The sequence below is a fragment of the Callithrix jacchus genome, chromosome 1 (assembly GCF_049354715.1).
Source record: "Callithrix jacchus isolate 240 chromosome 1, calJac240_pri, whole genome shotgun sequence".
Classification (NCBI taxonomy): domain Eukaryota; kingdom Metazoa; phylum Chordata; class Mammalia; order Primates; family Cebidae; genus Callithrix; species Callithrix jacchus.
In genome coordinates, this window is record NC_133502.1 from 61,982,168 (window position 1) to 61,998,378 (window position 16,211).

General features: G+C 36.3%; 1 long non-coding RNA gene across 7 annotated transcripts in view; it reads right to left on the minus strand.

The window, feature by feature from the left end:
- The window catches only part of LOC103790014 (uncharacterized), a 350,259-nt gene that overhangs the window by 250,925 nt on the left and 83,123 nt on the right, over positions 1-16,211 (minus strand). For 6 of the 7 annotated variants that reach the window (XR_004742148.3, XR_013525839.1, XR_013525841.1 and 3 more), the window contains exon 1: positions 13,913-14,043. This is a non-coding gene — a long non-coding RNA (uncharacterized LOC103790014). Of the gene's footprint in view, positions 1-13,912; positions 14,044-16,211 lie in introns of those variants that run through there. The other variant, XR_004742150.3, reaches the window with a different exon arrangement.

A 16,211-nucleotide genomic window follows, 5' to 3' on the forward strand; every position in this document is an offset into this window, starting at 1 on the left:
TGGACTGAAGAAAGATTATTATTCTCCCCCAATGAGTGCTGCTTTTCTTATCCCTTCTAGTCTCATCTTATTCTAAAGATATCTTCAGTAATGCTCTCCAAATGAAAATGAGCTAACCTGAGATGGTTTTATTAAATAGCCAAGTTCATTCTCCATAAAAACCTAACTTGTGGATTTTTAAAAAATATTTTTCTCCAGCTCTTTAACTTAGCTTAGATCTTGTTTGACAACAACAACAACAACAAAAAAAAAAAAAAAAAAAAAAAAAAAAAAAAAAAAAACCAGGAAAGAAAACCTACTAAATAAAATGAATACCCACATACAGATTTTTCACATTTGCTTTAAAATCAATCTTAAAGAAAATAATATTTGAAGCTAGTTTACAATGATGTAATACCTTATCTTTAGCCTAAGACCTGAATCAATGAAAGCCTTCACAAATTGAACTACCATGGATTGTGCTTGAATTAGGTAAGGTAATGCCTAACATTCTCTGCTTCAGTTTATATTCACCAATAATTACCATAGCATTTTTATTCTCTCCAAGAATTCTGCTGCTAGTTTGCCCTGGCCTCTGACTTAGCCTGCCACTGTGAAGTTTGTCTTGGTTCATTAATTCCTGTGTAGGTTTCTGACTTGCCTCCAAGTCACGGACAGGATTTGTAGCTCTGTAAATCTCACGCAAGCACCTAATCTGTGAGGGTCCTTATAGCTGTTCAGGAATCACCTCTGGCTCTAGGCTTCCTGTATCCACAGGCATAGCTGACTGGTTTTCTCTTGGGTCTCAAGGCCAGGCACCGCACTAGACCCAAGACTTTAAGGCTGAATAAGAAACTGAAATCCTTAGGAATGGAGGAGAGCCTTTAAGCTTTTTTACCTTATTTCCCACCTCTTCTCTTTGGGGTAGTGAGAGCTACAGCAAACAAAGACCCTTTATCTCTCTTCCTTGTGGAGTTTCGTGAATAATATTAAATCTGTCTCAAATATCCAAGTTCCACTGTCAATTCTATTTCTGAACTTGTTGTTTGTGGCTATGCTTTCCCACCAGTCAGGACAGACCTGTCCATGCTACCGGCACATTTCATTTCCTTTATTCATCCTCAAATCCCACCTGCCAATACACTTAAGGATTCCATAAAAAGTCACTCAAGTTTCTCTTATTTATTTCCTTCTCACATGGTCCAGTTTATTGAAAAGAAAACTAGCTGAACATTTGAAATGGATGCAAAAGAAAAAATCTATAACCAGATAATAGAAATATCATCATCATCTATATCATCATCTCTAATAATTACATAGTATTAAAATGTACCAAGCACAAATATAACTGCTTTACACATATAAATTCTTTAAATCCTTACCAGTTAACAAGGGAGGTAATAGTATTGTCTTTATTTTACAGATAAGGAATCCACAATATAGAAAGAATAAATAATGTGTGCAAGGTCAAAGACAGTAAATCATAAAGGCAGCATCAAAACTGGATTCAGACACCCTGCTCTAAACCCCAGAAATATGCAGCTTTCCTACCATGTCAATTCTTGATGGCTTCCACAAATCACTATTTCATGTAACCAAACAGTCTTATGAGTTTGTAATTCTCTCCTGAGTGTGTCATGGTGAATTACCCTACAGGGATATTCAATGAGAAATTTAGCAGGTATGACTATCAAGCAGTGAAGTATAAAAGCTGAGCTTGAATATCCACAACAGAATAGAAATGTTGACACCTGCATACCAATATGTAAACTGTATCAAAAATTTTTTTAAATTTCCAACATTTATTTTAAGTTCTGGGGTACATGTGCAGGATGGGGAGGTTTGTTATTCAAACCTGGTGGTTTGCTCCACAGATCATCCCATCACTGAGGTATTAAGCCCAGCATCTACTAGCTATTTTCTTCCTGATTCTCCTCCTTCTCCCACCCCCAGCCTCCAACAACCCCAGCGTGTGTTTCCCCCTAACCATGTGTCCATATGTTCTCATCATTTTGCTCCCACCTGTAAGTGAGAACGTGTGATATTTGGTTTTCTGTTCCTGTGTTAGTTTGTTAGGGTGATGGCCTCCAGTTCCATCCATGTCTCTGCAGAGGATATGATCTCATTCTTTTTTACAGCTGCTTAGTATTCCATGGTGTGTATGTCCCACATTTTCTTTATCCAGTCTATCACTGATGGACATTTAGGTTTATTCCATGTCTTTGCTGTTGTGAATAGTGTTTCAGTGAACATATGTGTGCATGTGTCCTTGTAATAGAACAATTTGTATTCCTTTGGGTATATACACAGTAATGGGACTGCTGGGTCAAATGGTATTTCTGTCTATAGGTCTTTGAGGAATCACCACACTGTCTTCCACAATGATTGGACTAATTTAGACTTCCACCAACAGTGTCCAAATGTTCCTTTTTCTCCACAGCCTCACAGCATATGTTATTTTTTGACTTTTTAATAACAGCCATTCTGACTAGTGTGAGACAGTATGGAAAGCAATGTCTCCATTTTATAAAAGAGAAAACTAAAGCTCAGGGCATTCAAATATCTTGACCACCATCACATATGTAGTGGCAGAACTATTTGACTATAAAGTATATATTCTTTTCCACTTTAACATACTTTCCATTCAATAAAGATAGTGTAGTAAATTGTATAAAAGCCATAACATACTCTAACAAGTTACTCTTACACTTAATCCTAGAGGAAATTCTCTTCAACTATGAATATCCTGTGGTACTGGGAAAACAGATCTACCATCTCCATGGCCTTCTCCTCAAATTCAGATTACCCTCCTGAGATATTCAAATGTGGGTAGTGCTCTAAGGCGGAGGGAAGAAGAACTGTTAGATGGACCTGGCGAACATTACACAGTGATAACCTATCATGTATGCTTCACAGCCACACCCTTAAAGTTTCCTGTGATTCCACAAACAGATGAAATTATTTTCTTCAAATTCTCTAGTCAGCTCATTCAGTGGAAGAACATTCAAACTGACTTCTCTGCTAGGGGATAGCCAATCACTTTACCCAAAAAACATTTGCAAAGAGCAAAGATTCACTGTTCACATTTTTTTTTAGAGTCACTATGGTGTGAAGCACTGAAGAAAAAAAAAACAGTTTTAAAAAAGCCACAATCAACTAACTCAAGTCCACTGATAATAATTCACTATGGGCATGAACATGGGAAAATATCCCCTAACCTCAGTTTTAGTTAACTCACCGATAAGTATATACAAATACTATGTATTGAAAAAAATAATTTTTTTAATTTTTAAAATTTAAAAAATAAAATAAAATAAAAACAAGAGGTAGAACAAAATCTGAAAGTCCTAATGTCTATCTTTCAAATCATACAGACAGTAAGTATACTCTTTAAAATGAAAAAAGTCTATATATGAGGTGGGAGGATTGCTTGAACCCAGGAGTTCAAGACCAGCCTGGGCAATATAGGGAGATCTAGTCCCTACAAAAAAAATTTTTTAATTAGGCAGGCATAGTGGCATGTACCCATAGTTCCAGCTACTCAGAGGCTAAGGTGGGAGGAACACTTGCACCCAGGAGGTCCAGGTTGCAGTGAGCTGTGATTGTGCCATTGCACTCCAGCCTGGACAACGAGCAAGACCCTGTCTCAAACGTACATATATACATATATATGTATATATATATATATATGTGTGTGTATATATACACACACATATACACACACACACACACACACACACACACACACACACATGTATATATATAGTGGCCTAACATGTATGCTTAACTCTAGGCTCAATTACACAACAGAATAGAAATGTTGACACCTGCATACCAATATGTAAACTATATCAAAAACTTTTTTTGAATTTCCAACGTTTATTTTAAGTTCTGGGGTACATGTGCAGGATGGGGAGGTTTGTTATACAGGTAAATATGTCCCCTGGTGGTTTGCTCCACAGATCATCCCATCACTCAGGTATTAAGCCTTTGAATGAGGGCTTGAACACATATATTTTTATTATTTACATATATATAATACATATTTATGCATATACATAATATTGTTATACATTTTTTGAATTAGGGAGAGGCAGTAAATGCCACTGTATCTTTCACTGTAGAGTTTAGAACCAACTAAGAAATAAGAGAGAAGAAATGGGCAAATCCCTGTCAAAGTGCCTGATTTATTGACAAAACTATTCAGAGAGCATAACTTTAGTTCTGTAGCTAGGTTGGGTTCCTTGAATGTCTCCAAAATTGGGCATGATTATTCCTCTACTCATAGGTGACTAAAATAAGCTCTAGCCACTGGCATCTAGCCCAAATGGAAATCTACTCCTGTGTCCTGAAGATGTGAGCTCTGCCAAGAGTAGACCCAGAGCCAAGCATGCTAAGCTCCTTGTAGCAGATTTATCAGTAAGATAAGTCAATAACTTCCCTCAAAAGAGGAGTCAGTGAGGAGGAAAAGCTGAAAGTGTTCCTTTAATATTTTTCTTCTGTGGAGTGGAAATTCTCTCCTTATTATAAATTCACAAGGATGATGTTTTCAGCTAAAAACTCTCTTATGCATACCTAATTGCATGTTGAATATTTCAATTTGGATGTAACATGAGTACCTAAAATTTAAAAGCCTGAAATTGAATTAGTAATCTTACATCTCAATTTATTCCCTCTCTAAGATGCCCCATCTCAATAAAAGGTACCACTACCACCCTTGCAGGGACTCAGACCAAAAATCTAGGTTTTCCTAATGCTCTCTATCTGATGTTATTAAACTAAACACAAGATCTTATTAATTCTGCCTTCTAGATATTTCAATTAAATGTCAATTCTCTCCCCATTCCCACCATCATCATTCTCTTCCAGGACATTAACTTCTCCTGGCTATTTGTCTTATGTCCCATTTTTCTGTTTCTACTCTTGCCTTCCACCTTATCATTTACTTGAACTAATTCTCCTAGCAATTCCCAAATTTACTTTCTAAATATGTAAATTGAATTCCATTTATCTGATGCCAAGCTATGATTTCTTCAGGTTTCAGCTTAAATCTTATTTTTTTTTCAGGAAACGCTTTATAATCATCTGTAGAGTTAGTTTACAGCATTCTATTATTTATTTTGTCTTATGATAATAATCACCATACTTTATTTTAATTGCTTTTAATATCTGTCTTCTCTACTAGCTTTTGATTTTCATCAGAGAAGAGACCTGGGTCAAAGTCTTCACAACTGTACACACAAATTCAAGCAGCATAGCTGCAGCATAATAGGAGTTTAAAAATATTTAATGAATGAGCTCCAAATTAAAATATTAATCTTTGCTAATATTTAAAATCTCTAATATAAACTATAAATGAGTTAGTCAAAAACCTATGACTAGCCAGCTTACAGAAATCATAGTCTAAGAACTTATCAGATTTTTCTCCTACACAAATAACTATAAAATCTGGAAACAATACAAAAAGCAATTGCGTCAAGGTACTGGAAGTTTAAAACAGACAAATTCTGGCAAGAGTACATACTCAGAGGAAGAAAACGGGGTGATTTACAAATAAGTTCCCATCTTTATGGCTTTTAGCTTAGGAAAGTACAGTTGGTACAATGAGCTGCTGATTGAAAAAAAATATAGTCTTTGTTGCCTAGGTAACCAGACAACTGAAGCAGAGTGAAACATGGTTGTTGAAAACAGCAGTGAAATCTCAGAAAGAAAAGAGAGAAGGGGGATTGCCCATTTGTGATAACCCAAATCTCTGATTGAGGACTGGACCATAAATATTCTGAACAAACTCAGAGCAGAATTTCAGCGAAAGCACAATTTCAACTCACGTAATTCTGAGCTGAAAGCAAAGCTACCACCCAAAAAGCCAGGGTTTCCCTTTGTGTCCAGATTCTTTTTGAATGCCTGCAAAGAAGGAGAAGGAAAAGGAGGAGGAAGAAGAACAATACTAGTTGGAAAAAAAATAGAATCCTGAATATTCACAACTTTATATTCACAATGTCTAGGATATAATCCAAAATTACCTGCTGTCTAAAGAACCAATAAAATTGAAAATGTTCTCAAGACCATTGACCTTGCTTACTCCCTAAATGAACACAATGCTAGAACCACCAACTGCTGAGTTAACTATATTAATGCTAAGAATACAATCACATCATATTTCAGTACTATGATAACAGTTAATGTAATTAAGTATTTAAATTTTCTAAATAAAACAAAGTAAAATAAGTGTACAATACATTTTTAAATATATAAATATCCAACAAAAAAATAGAACATATAAAGAAAAACCAAATGGAAAGGTGAGAACTGAAAAAATACACCATTGAAATTTGAAAATCGCTGAATGGACTTAACAGAGAAATAAATATTACAGAAGAAAAACTACATGAACTTAAATGTACAGCAATAGAAATTACGTTAGGGACTTCTCATGAAAACCATGAAGGCCATTAAAAGACTGGAACACATCTTTAAAGAGCTGAACCAAGCAAATAAGCAAAATCTTGCCAACTAGAATTTTCTAACTAGTAAAAATATTTGTCAAGAATGACAGAAAAATAAAGACATTTTTGATATAACAAATTAAGAGCATGTGCTGTCAACAGTACCACACTAAAATAAATGCTAAAGGAAGTTATTCAGGCTAAAGTCATATGATATAGGATGAAAACTTAGATCCTCAGAGCAGAAGAAAGAACACTGAAAATGTTAGATCTCTGGGTAAATGCCAAAGACATTTTTTCTCTTTGATTTATTTCTCTTAAACCATATAACCTCTTATAACTAAAATTATATTATCATATTGTCTTTATAAATGTATTTAGGTGAAATTCATATTATGATATGCATTAATTTTATATTGCTGCCATGATAAGTTACCAAAACTTAATGGATTAAATAAATAGCACAAATTTATTACATTACAGTTCTCTAGGTCAGAATATCTGACGTGAATCTCATCAAGGTAAAATCAAGGAGGCAATATGTGTTTTTCTCTTAAAGCTCTAGGGAAGATTCTGCTTCCTTACTCATTTGGGTTATTGGCAGAATGTAGTCTCTTGTATGTGTAGGTCTGACGTCTCTATTTCCTTCTGGCTGTCAGCTAAGGGAATTCTTAATTTCTAGGGGCCACTCTTATTCCTTGTCTTATGAACCTCTTACTTTATCTTCAAACAAATAGGAGGTCAAATCCCTCTTTCAATCTTTTCTCTTTTTTTCATTTCATCTCTGTGACCTAGCTAACAAAAACTCTCTTCCTTTAGAGACATATATGTTTAGATTTGGTCCACCCATATAATCAAGGATAATCTCCCCATCTCAAATATATTTGCAAAATATGTTTTGCCATAGAAGGGAACATATTATTGACTCTGGAAATTCGGACATGGGGATATTTGGGAGCCTATAGTTCTGCCTACCACATAAAAGTACCCCAAAATTTGGGGAAAGAGAATATACAAGTATAGCATTGAAATTTTAAAATATTTTATAGAAGTATTACAATATTAATTGTAAGTAAAATATAAAAAGTTAAAAAAATTACAATCCCAAAGACAAGCATTTTTTAATGTTGCAGAAAAATACAGCCAAATTTTTATAGAAAATTTTTAAGAATTGTAAAATAAATTCAAATTTTTATAAGTATTTCAAAAAAAGAAGAAGTGAGGACCAAAAGCAAAGACAAATAGTATCAAACAGTGGAAATAAAATTCAAACATAGTGATAGTTACCTTAAAGTAAAAATGAGCTAAGCACACCAATTCAAAGGCAAAAAATGGTCATATAAATTTTAACAGATAAAAACAATTATATGCTATCTATAAGAAATGTATTTTTAACATAATGAACAGACTGATAGTGAATAAAGAGAAAAAGACATACAAACAGTAAACATAGAAAGGGTAGAGTGACTGTTTTTACCAGATAAAATATATACAAAGACAAAAATTATCAGAGGAAAAAAACCCTGACACAGAAGACCATATAATGTAACGATTACATTATAAGGCACATCTAAAAAGACAGAGAGTAAATGAGTGGTTTCCGAGTGCTTGAGAGAGGGAATAATGAAGAATTACTGCTAATAGATAACAGAATTTATTTAAAGAGAGTAACAGAGTATTTTAAAATTAGATACTATTGATGGATATAAACTCTGTGAATATACTAAAACTCATTGAGCTCTGCACTTCAAAAGAGAAAAATTTATGATATGTGAATTATATATCAATACATCTATTATTTGAAAAGTGTTCTGGGAGTAAAAGCATAACTCATAAAAATAAAAGGGTCAGTTTATCATAAAAGACAGGATAATCATAAATATGTAAGTACTAATTAGAAGAGCTTTAAAATATATAAAACAAAAATATTACAGTATTTAAGGGAGAAACAGACAAACTCACAGTCATCATTAGCTATTTAAAGACCTTCCTCTCACTTGATAAAACAACTAGACAGAAATATAGCAATAATATATTTTATCTCAACATTAGCTACCACATTAACTCAATAGATAGACAAATGATGATAGAGGATGACAGATGACTAGAGAGAGAGAGAGAGATAGAGAGAGATGGAGAGATGGAGGTAGAGAGATAGAGATGGAGAGATGGAGATAGAGATAGAGATATTGATAGAGATAAGTAGATAGATATAAAAGAAGAGAGGGAGGGAGAGAGGGAAGGAGGGAGGGAGGGAAGGAAGGAAGGAAGGGAGGGAGGGAGGGAGGGAGGGAGGGAGGAAGGGAGGGAGGGAGGAAGGAAGGGAGGGAAGGAGAAAAAGAACTATACCCAACAGCAAAATACTCATTTTTTTCAAGTAACTAAGGTGCTTTTCCCAGGATATATCATATAATGTGCCATAAAAGAAGTCTCCTTGGGGTGGGGGATGGAGACAGCAAACCACCATGGCATGTATGTACCTAAGCAACAATCCTGCAGGATGCAGGATGATCATGTACCGCAGAGCCCAAAGTACAATAAAAACAAATTGAACTCATAGAAAAAAAAGTCTCAATACATTTAATGATATTCAAATCACACAAAATTTGTTTCTTAACCTCAATGAGACTAAACTGGAAATCAATAGCAATAATATAACTAGGAGAAATACAAGTATTTGACAATTAGAGAACATACTTTCAAATGATAGGTGGGTTAAAGAAGACAACCCAAGAGAAATTATAACATCATGTAAACTAAATGACAATAAAAATATATTAAAATTTACAAAAGTAGGTAAAGCAGTATTTAGAGAGATATTTATACATGTAAATGTCTATGCTAGAAGTAAAGATGAGATAATTATTTGAATTACCATCTTAAAAACTAGAGAAAGAGATAAATGAACCTAAACTAAATGAAAAGAAGAAAACAATAAAGGAAGAAATCAATGAAATGGAAAGTGAAAAAACAATATACTATAATTAAAACCAAAGATAGTTATTTTGAATATAAGTAAAATTAAAAATCACTTGTCTATGCTAATAAAGAAAAGTGTCACAGTGGCTCATGCCTGTAATCATAGCACATTGGAAGGTCAAGGTGGGCAGATCACTTGAAGGGTTAGGAATTCAAAACCAGCCTGGCCAACATGATGAACCCTGTCTCTCCTAAAAAATACAAAAATCAACTGGGTGTAGTGGCACACATCTGTAATCTCAGATACTCAGGAGGCTGAGGCAGGTGGAGGTAGGAGGTGGAGGTTGCAGTGAGCCAAGCTTGCTCCACTGCACTCCAGCCTGGGTGGCAGAGCAAGACTCTGTCTCAAAAAAAAAAAAAAAGAAGAAACAAAGGAAAGAAAAGAGAAACACATGTCAAAATATCAACATTGAAAGAGAGTACATCAATACAGATCCTACAATCAAAGTACAATAATGAAATACTATAAACAACTTTATTGTAATACATTAACATTTTAGATGAAATAAATTCCTTAAGATCATAAAGTACCTAATTCAACCAAAGAAAACACAAAAATCCTTGAATACCTTATATCAATTAAAGAATAAATTTATAATTTTAAAATCTTCCCACAAAGAAAACTCTAGGACCAAGTAGCTCTGCTGTTGGATTCTGTCACATATTTAAAAAATAAAAATAAAACCAGAACCATAAAATAATAAATTTGTGTTAATTTAAGCCACTTAAAAAAAGGATTATATAGTTTTCTTCTTTATGTTCTTTTTTTTTGAGTAAATTGTTTTATTTATCCTCAAAACCATTTAGAAAGACACAGTTCTTTATTGTTGTTGTGGTGGTTTATTTTTTTAATTGCATTTTAGGTTTGGGGGTACATGTGAAGAGCATGCAAGATAGTTGCATAGGTACACACATGGCAGTGTGATTTGCTGCCTTCCTCCCCTTCACCTATATATGGCATTTCTCCCCATGCTATCTCTCCCCAACTCCCCATCCCCTGCTGTCCCTCCCCTATTCCCCCCAACAGACCCCAGTGTGTAGTGCTCCCCTCCTTGTGTCCATGTGTTCTCATTGTTCAACACCCACCTATGAGTGAGAACATGCCGTGTTTCATTTTCTGTTCTTGTGTCAGTTTGCTGAGAATGATGGTCTCCAGGTTCATCCATGTCCCTTTATGTTCTTTACATGTTGAATTACATTGAAGTTTAGATGTTACACCAACTTAGTCATTCCTGTGATAAGTCTCACTTGGTCACGATGCATTTTATCTATTTTTATACTGTTGGATTTGATTTGTTAACTTTGGTTAGAATTTTTGCAGTCATGTTCATAATGGGTATTGATTTATAGCTTTATAATTCTTATAATGTTTTCTTATTTAGGGATCTGGGTAATACTAGCCAGATAAAGGAATTTTGGAAGTGTTCCTCACTATTTTCTGACAGTCTGCATAGGGTTCTGGAGGTCAGAGTCTCACTAGACTCAAATGAAGATGTCACCAAGGCTAATTGCTTCTGGAGTCTCCAGGGGCAAATACATTTCCTTGCCTTTTTCAGCTCTTAGGGCCCACCCACACTCCTTGGCTCCTGCCTGCTTCCCCTATCTTCCAAAGCTTGCAGCACAGCACCTCCAAATTCTCTCTGACTCTGAGCCATGCCTCCTTCTTACAAGAACATGTGCAATTAAATGCTTATCTCTGCATCTCGGGATCCTTAATCATTCACATTGCACATCCCTGTTGCTGTGGGAGGTGCCTATCACAGGCTCTAGGGACCAGGCACAGACATTTTCAGAAGTCATTATTATGTTTAGCACCATACTTTTCTCTCAAGGGGCTCCAAAGGCTAGGGACTAGGGCCAGGCTGGGACAGGGAGTTCACCCAATCAACAAGCCTCTATCAGAGCTGTGAGTGCCACAGGTGCTCCTGTGGACAGACTATGAAGAAGATGCTGCTGAACAATTAACTCAAGCTCCATCTTAGAATATCCGGGTTTGGTGAGGTTTGAGGGGCCCAGGAGGTACAAGCTGATGCTTAGTGTGGTCAGTGGTGAGTTCCTCATCAGTACAGGTATTCAACAAGAGGTCGTGAGATGTTCAACCCTGGTCGTCTTTTTGTTTTTAATTTTTTTTTAAATAATCTCAGCTGCAAAACTAGTACAGAGAGTTCTGATACAACATCACCCAGCTTCTCCTAATGTTAACATTGCATGTAACCACAGTACACTGACACCAACACACATTAACTCGCTACTCTGCAGACCCCAGTGGAGCGCCACCCATTTACCCCTAATGTCCCTTCTGTGGTTGGAGACCCCCCCAGGGTCCCACATGCATTTTGCTGCCATGCCTCCTTAGTTCCTTCCAGTCCAGTACAGTTCCTTGGTCTTTCATTGCCATGACACTTTTGAGAAGGGAGCATTGGCCTGTTATTTTGAGAATGTGCATAAATTTGTGATTGAAAGTTTTCATGATCCTTTCAATGAATGTAGAAATAGTATTTCACATGAGTAATAAGTGTCTGAAAATTAAGAATAAGAGGTAAGTTTCCCAACTTATTAAAAGATACTATGAAAATCTGCAGCTAATATCATTCTCAGCTGTGGCAGGTTCAATAATTTTTAGCCAGGATCAGGAAAGCATCATGGATGCATGTTCTCCCCATTTCACCTTAACATTGATTGTACTGAAAGCACTAGCCAACTCAGTAAGGCCAGAAAAAATTAATAAAAACAATAAAGATTGGAAAAATGGAATCACACTGTTTATAGAGGACATAATTGTGTTTATAGAAAACCCTTTAAAAAGCTACAGAAATATCTACTAGAACGAATAAGTGATTTAAATAATATCTCAGCATACAAGATCTAACAGCAAAATCAACTTAGGTTTTACATATTAGAAATTAGAAATTTAAAAATAATCTTTAAAAACATAACTATTAGGCCAAGCACAGTAGCTCATGCATGTAATCTCAGAACTTTGGGAGGCCAAGGCAGGTGGATCACTTGAGGTCAGGAGTTCGAGACCAGCCTGGCCAACATGATGAAACCCCATTTCGACTGAAAAATACAAAAATTACCATGGTGTGGTACATATGCCTGTAGTCCCAGCTACTCGGGAGGCTGAGATGGAAGAATTGCTTGAACCCAGGAGACAGAGGTTGCAGTGAGCCGAGATTATACCACTGTACTCCAACCTGGGCAGAGTGAGACTTCATTAAAAAAAAAAAAAAAAAAAAGAAAAGAAAAGAAAAAGTATTGCAATAGCAGCAGCCAAAAAAAAAAAAAAAAAAAAAGTAAATGTAACACAAGATTTCTAAGAACTGAGCACTGAAAACTATAAAACACTGCAAATTAAAATTAAAGACCTAAATAAATGGAAAGATATACCATGCTCATGGTTCAGAAGACTCATATTAGTAAGATGGTAATTTTCCACAAATTGGATATAGGTTCCATGTAATTCTAGTATGATTTTAAGAGGCTTTGTTGACTAAACTGGTAAGTTATTTTATAATTTACATGAAGAGAGAAAATAACCTAGGACAGCCAAAAACAATCATGAACTCAAGAGTAAGACTGAAGTATTAGCTTGATTTGCCTTCGTTACTTAAAGCTATAGTAATCATGGCAGTGTGACATTCATCTAAGCTAAGAATCCACAAATAAACCCACACATTCATGCTAAATTGATTTTCAACAAAGGCACTGAGGTGATTGAATATAATAAGATAGTCTATTCAATAAATGACACTGGAACAATTAGATATCCTTAAGAAAAAAAAAGAAACCTCAACCTGGTTACGCAAAAATATCTTACACAAGACACAAAAGACTGCTAAAACAGTGGTAAGTTGAACTTTATAAAAGTTAAAACAGTTTTCTTTTTGAAAGACAGTTACAGATCCTATAACTGGCAGATGGGAAATTGGAATTCCATTTTAGGTATTTTAGGCCCTAAAACCCTATCCTTTTCAACACTCCATGTGGTTTCTGGTACTCACTCTGGGGCAAGGTAGTCTGGTCAGAAATAAACAGCGTATATCAGTATATATATCTAAAGAAGCCTAGGAAACGAGCCCAAGGTCAATGATAGTCACTAACATATGTATTACATAAAACTAAACTTTCTTACATGACACAGAAAGTTTCCAGAAAGTAGATACCTTTTGCCTCTTCATAGTACGTAGATACCCAACAAAACACATGACATACAAAAGTGAAAGATGCATCCAGAATGGAAATAGCACTGACTGACCAGGGATCTGGACCTTAAATTTCTGCACTTTAGATTCCCTCTACCTAAAATACAAAGGTTAACTTAGAAGGACAAACCCTCGTGCTCCTTTCAGATTCATAATGTTAGAAAAGATCCTCCAGTCCTTCAGTCAACAGCTTTTATTGCCAAGTTCTAACTGTGTGTAGTTCCTCAGGTTGAGCAAGGAGAGTTAGATCAGAGTCCGAACCCCAGATCTGAAGTCAGGACCATCGCGATGGCTGGCACTCACCTTTGGCAGTTGAGCTGCATAGTTCCTGCTGGGGCACCGTCTGTCACAGCCCTATGAAGCCAGAGGATAAAAGGTGGGAAATGTTCACTAGCTGTAGTGGGTTATTTTTCACCAACTGCAGATGGTTCTGCAAGAAGGAAAAAAAAAAACAAGGGCATCTCAGTGACTGGCAAATCACACCCAGCAGCGTCACCATGGATGAATGAGCTCTCTGTCTAAACTGGGAGCTAGGCCTGCAGATTCACTTTGGGGAGAGTCCAGCCTCCTCTATGTTTTCTGACAATCTTCATCCAAACTCCCCACAGGCCTGTGGTGTCTAGTACTGCACAATCTCACAGCCCCCATGTACTCAATTCACAGTGATTAATGATGCAGGGCAGTGCCTCAGACTCATCCACCCATTCTAGAAGTCCCTATAAAATAGCAGTTTGTATCTGGCCCACAGTAGGTGCTTGACAGGATATTTATCCAAATATATTGCATTGAAAAGTCCTTCACTTCTATCATTGAAAAATACAGATGGAGCTTATTCTTTCACCTCTATCAAATATTTTCTGAAAATAAAGCTATTTAAGCATAAGAGGCTGAACCTGATTCAATCTGATTGTCGCTGTTGTTCCAAGCCTTCTTCCATTGTCCCAAATTCCTGCTTTAATTTTGAGCTAACTAAAATTGACCTCTTTTACATCCAACACAGCTGGGGTAATGAGAAGTTCTAAAATTAACAATAATAGAGATAAGCCTTGGCCCAGCCATTAAATGGTGAAATTTGTCTGGGGCATCCAAAATATTTCCTTTTTGTATCAGCCAAAATACCATTGGCTGCTCTTTTTTACTTCTCTGAAAAAACTTGCTTTCAGAAAAGGCTCTGACATCTGTCATCTGTATCATAGCATAAGTTTGTCAATGTGATGGGATTCTGAGAAAATTTACATCCTAAGGCATAATTCTAATTGTTTCATGAAAACTTTAACCAACCAAATAAGCAATTCAGTTGGGAGAATTCAGGGAGAGGTTCTGTTTGGCTTTTTTTGGAAATGGAGTCTCCTTCTGTTGCCCAGGCTGGAGTATGGTGGCATGATCTTGGCTCGATGCAACCTCTGCCTCCCAGGTTCAAGTGATTCTCCAGCCTCAGCCTTTCCAGTAGCTAGGATTTCAGGCATCCACCACCACACCGGGTTAATTTTTGTATTTTTAGTAGAGACAGTATTTCTCCATGTTGGCCAGGCTGGTCTTAAACTCCTAACCTCAGGTGATCCACCTGCCTCGGCCTCCCAAAGTGCTAGAATTACAGGCATGACCCACTGCGCCTGGCCCTGTTTGTATATCATAGAGACCATGTTACCTAAAAGTAAAATTGGCCTTGACTTTTTTGTGTACTCTCCTCCACTACTTCTTTTGAACGTTACCTACCCACACACCTGATTCACTCTGTTAATGCTTTTGATGCTAACATTTGAAATGGATGGCTAATGACTTCAAAAACTACTACCAAGAAGTGAGTGACTGGAAAGATGCAAGCAGACAGCATTATGAAATATACCTGTGCATTCAAAGAGTTAATGTATTTCTGAAAGTTTCCTCCTCTTTAAAAGATATTCCTCACTTTAAAGTAGAAAAAAAATCTAGGTGTACCTGAAGAGGAATGCTAGAAGAAGAGGCTGCTTTTAGGAGATATTGAACTCTAAACCTTAAATGATTTAAATGCAATCCCCATGTGCAGCTGCTAAACCAAAGCACCTCACCCCAGGGAAGAGATGAGAAATTTTGAGGGCAATTGAACACTGAGAATTCTCATCATGGCTTAGCAAAAAGTGACTTAGCACATGTGTTTCAGTAATTATGAAGCATTGGAGTGCTCATTGGCTCTGGAACACAGTCACCGGTATGACAACTCGGGTGCGAGTGTAAGAGGCAATCAGATGAGGCAGGAATGAACACCTTTTGCCTTTGCAATCTGCTCATGCCCTGGGCAACTTTTCTTCTGGGAATGGATGTCTGGGTTGTGCACTTACAATAAGATTATTCATTACTTTTTAAGATTAGCTTTGCAGAGTGAATCAGGAGAAGAAGAAAGGTGGAATGCTTATTAGGTAACCGCCATGTATTCAGCGCCTACTAGGGGCCTGGAATTTTACATATACTTCTTAAAAACAAAAAGAAAAAAATTACTGTGAAATCTCATATACACCACAGAAAGATATAGAAACAGCAAGCTCCTCTGTTACTCTGCACAAACATAAGATAAAATGTTGCTAGGAGCTCAGATGGCCCTGGCAGACCTGTGCCTTAGAACCAC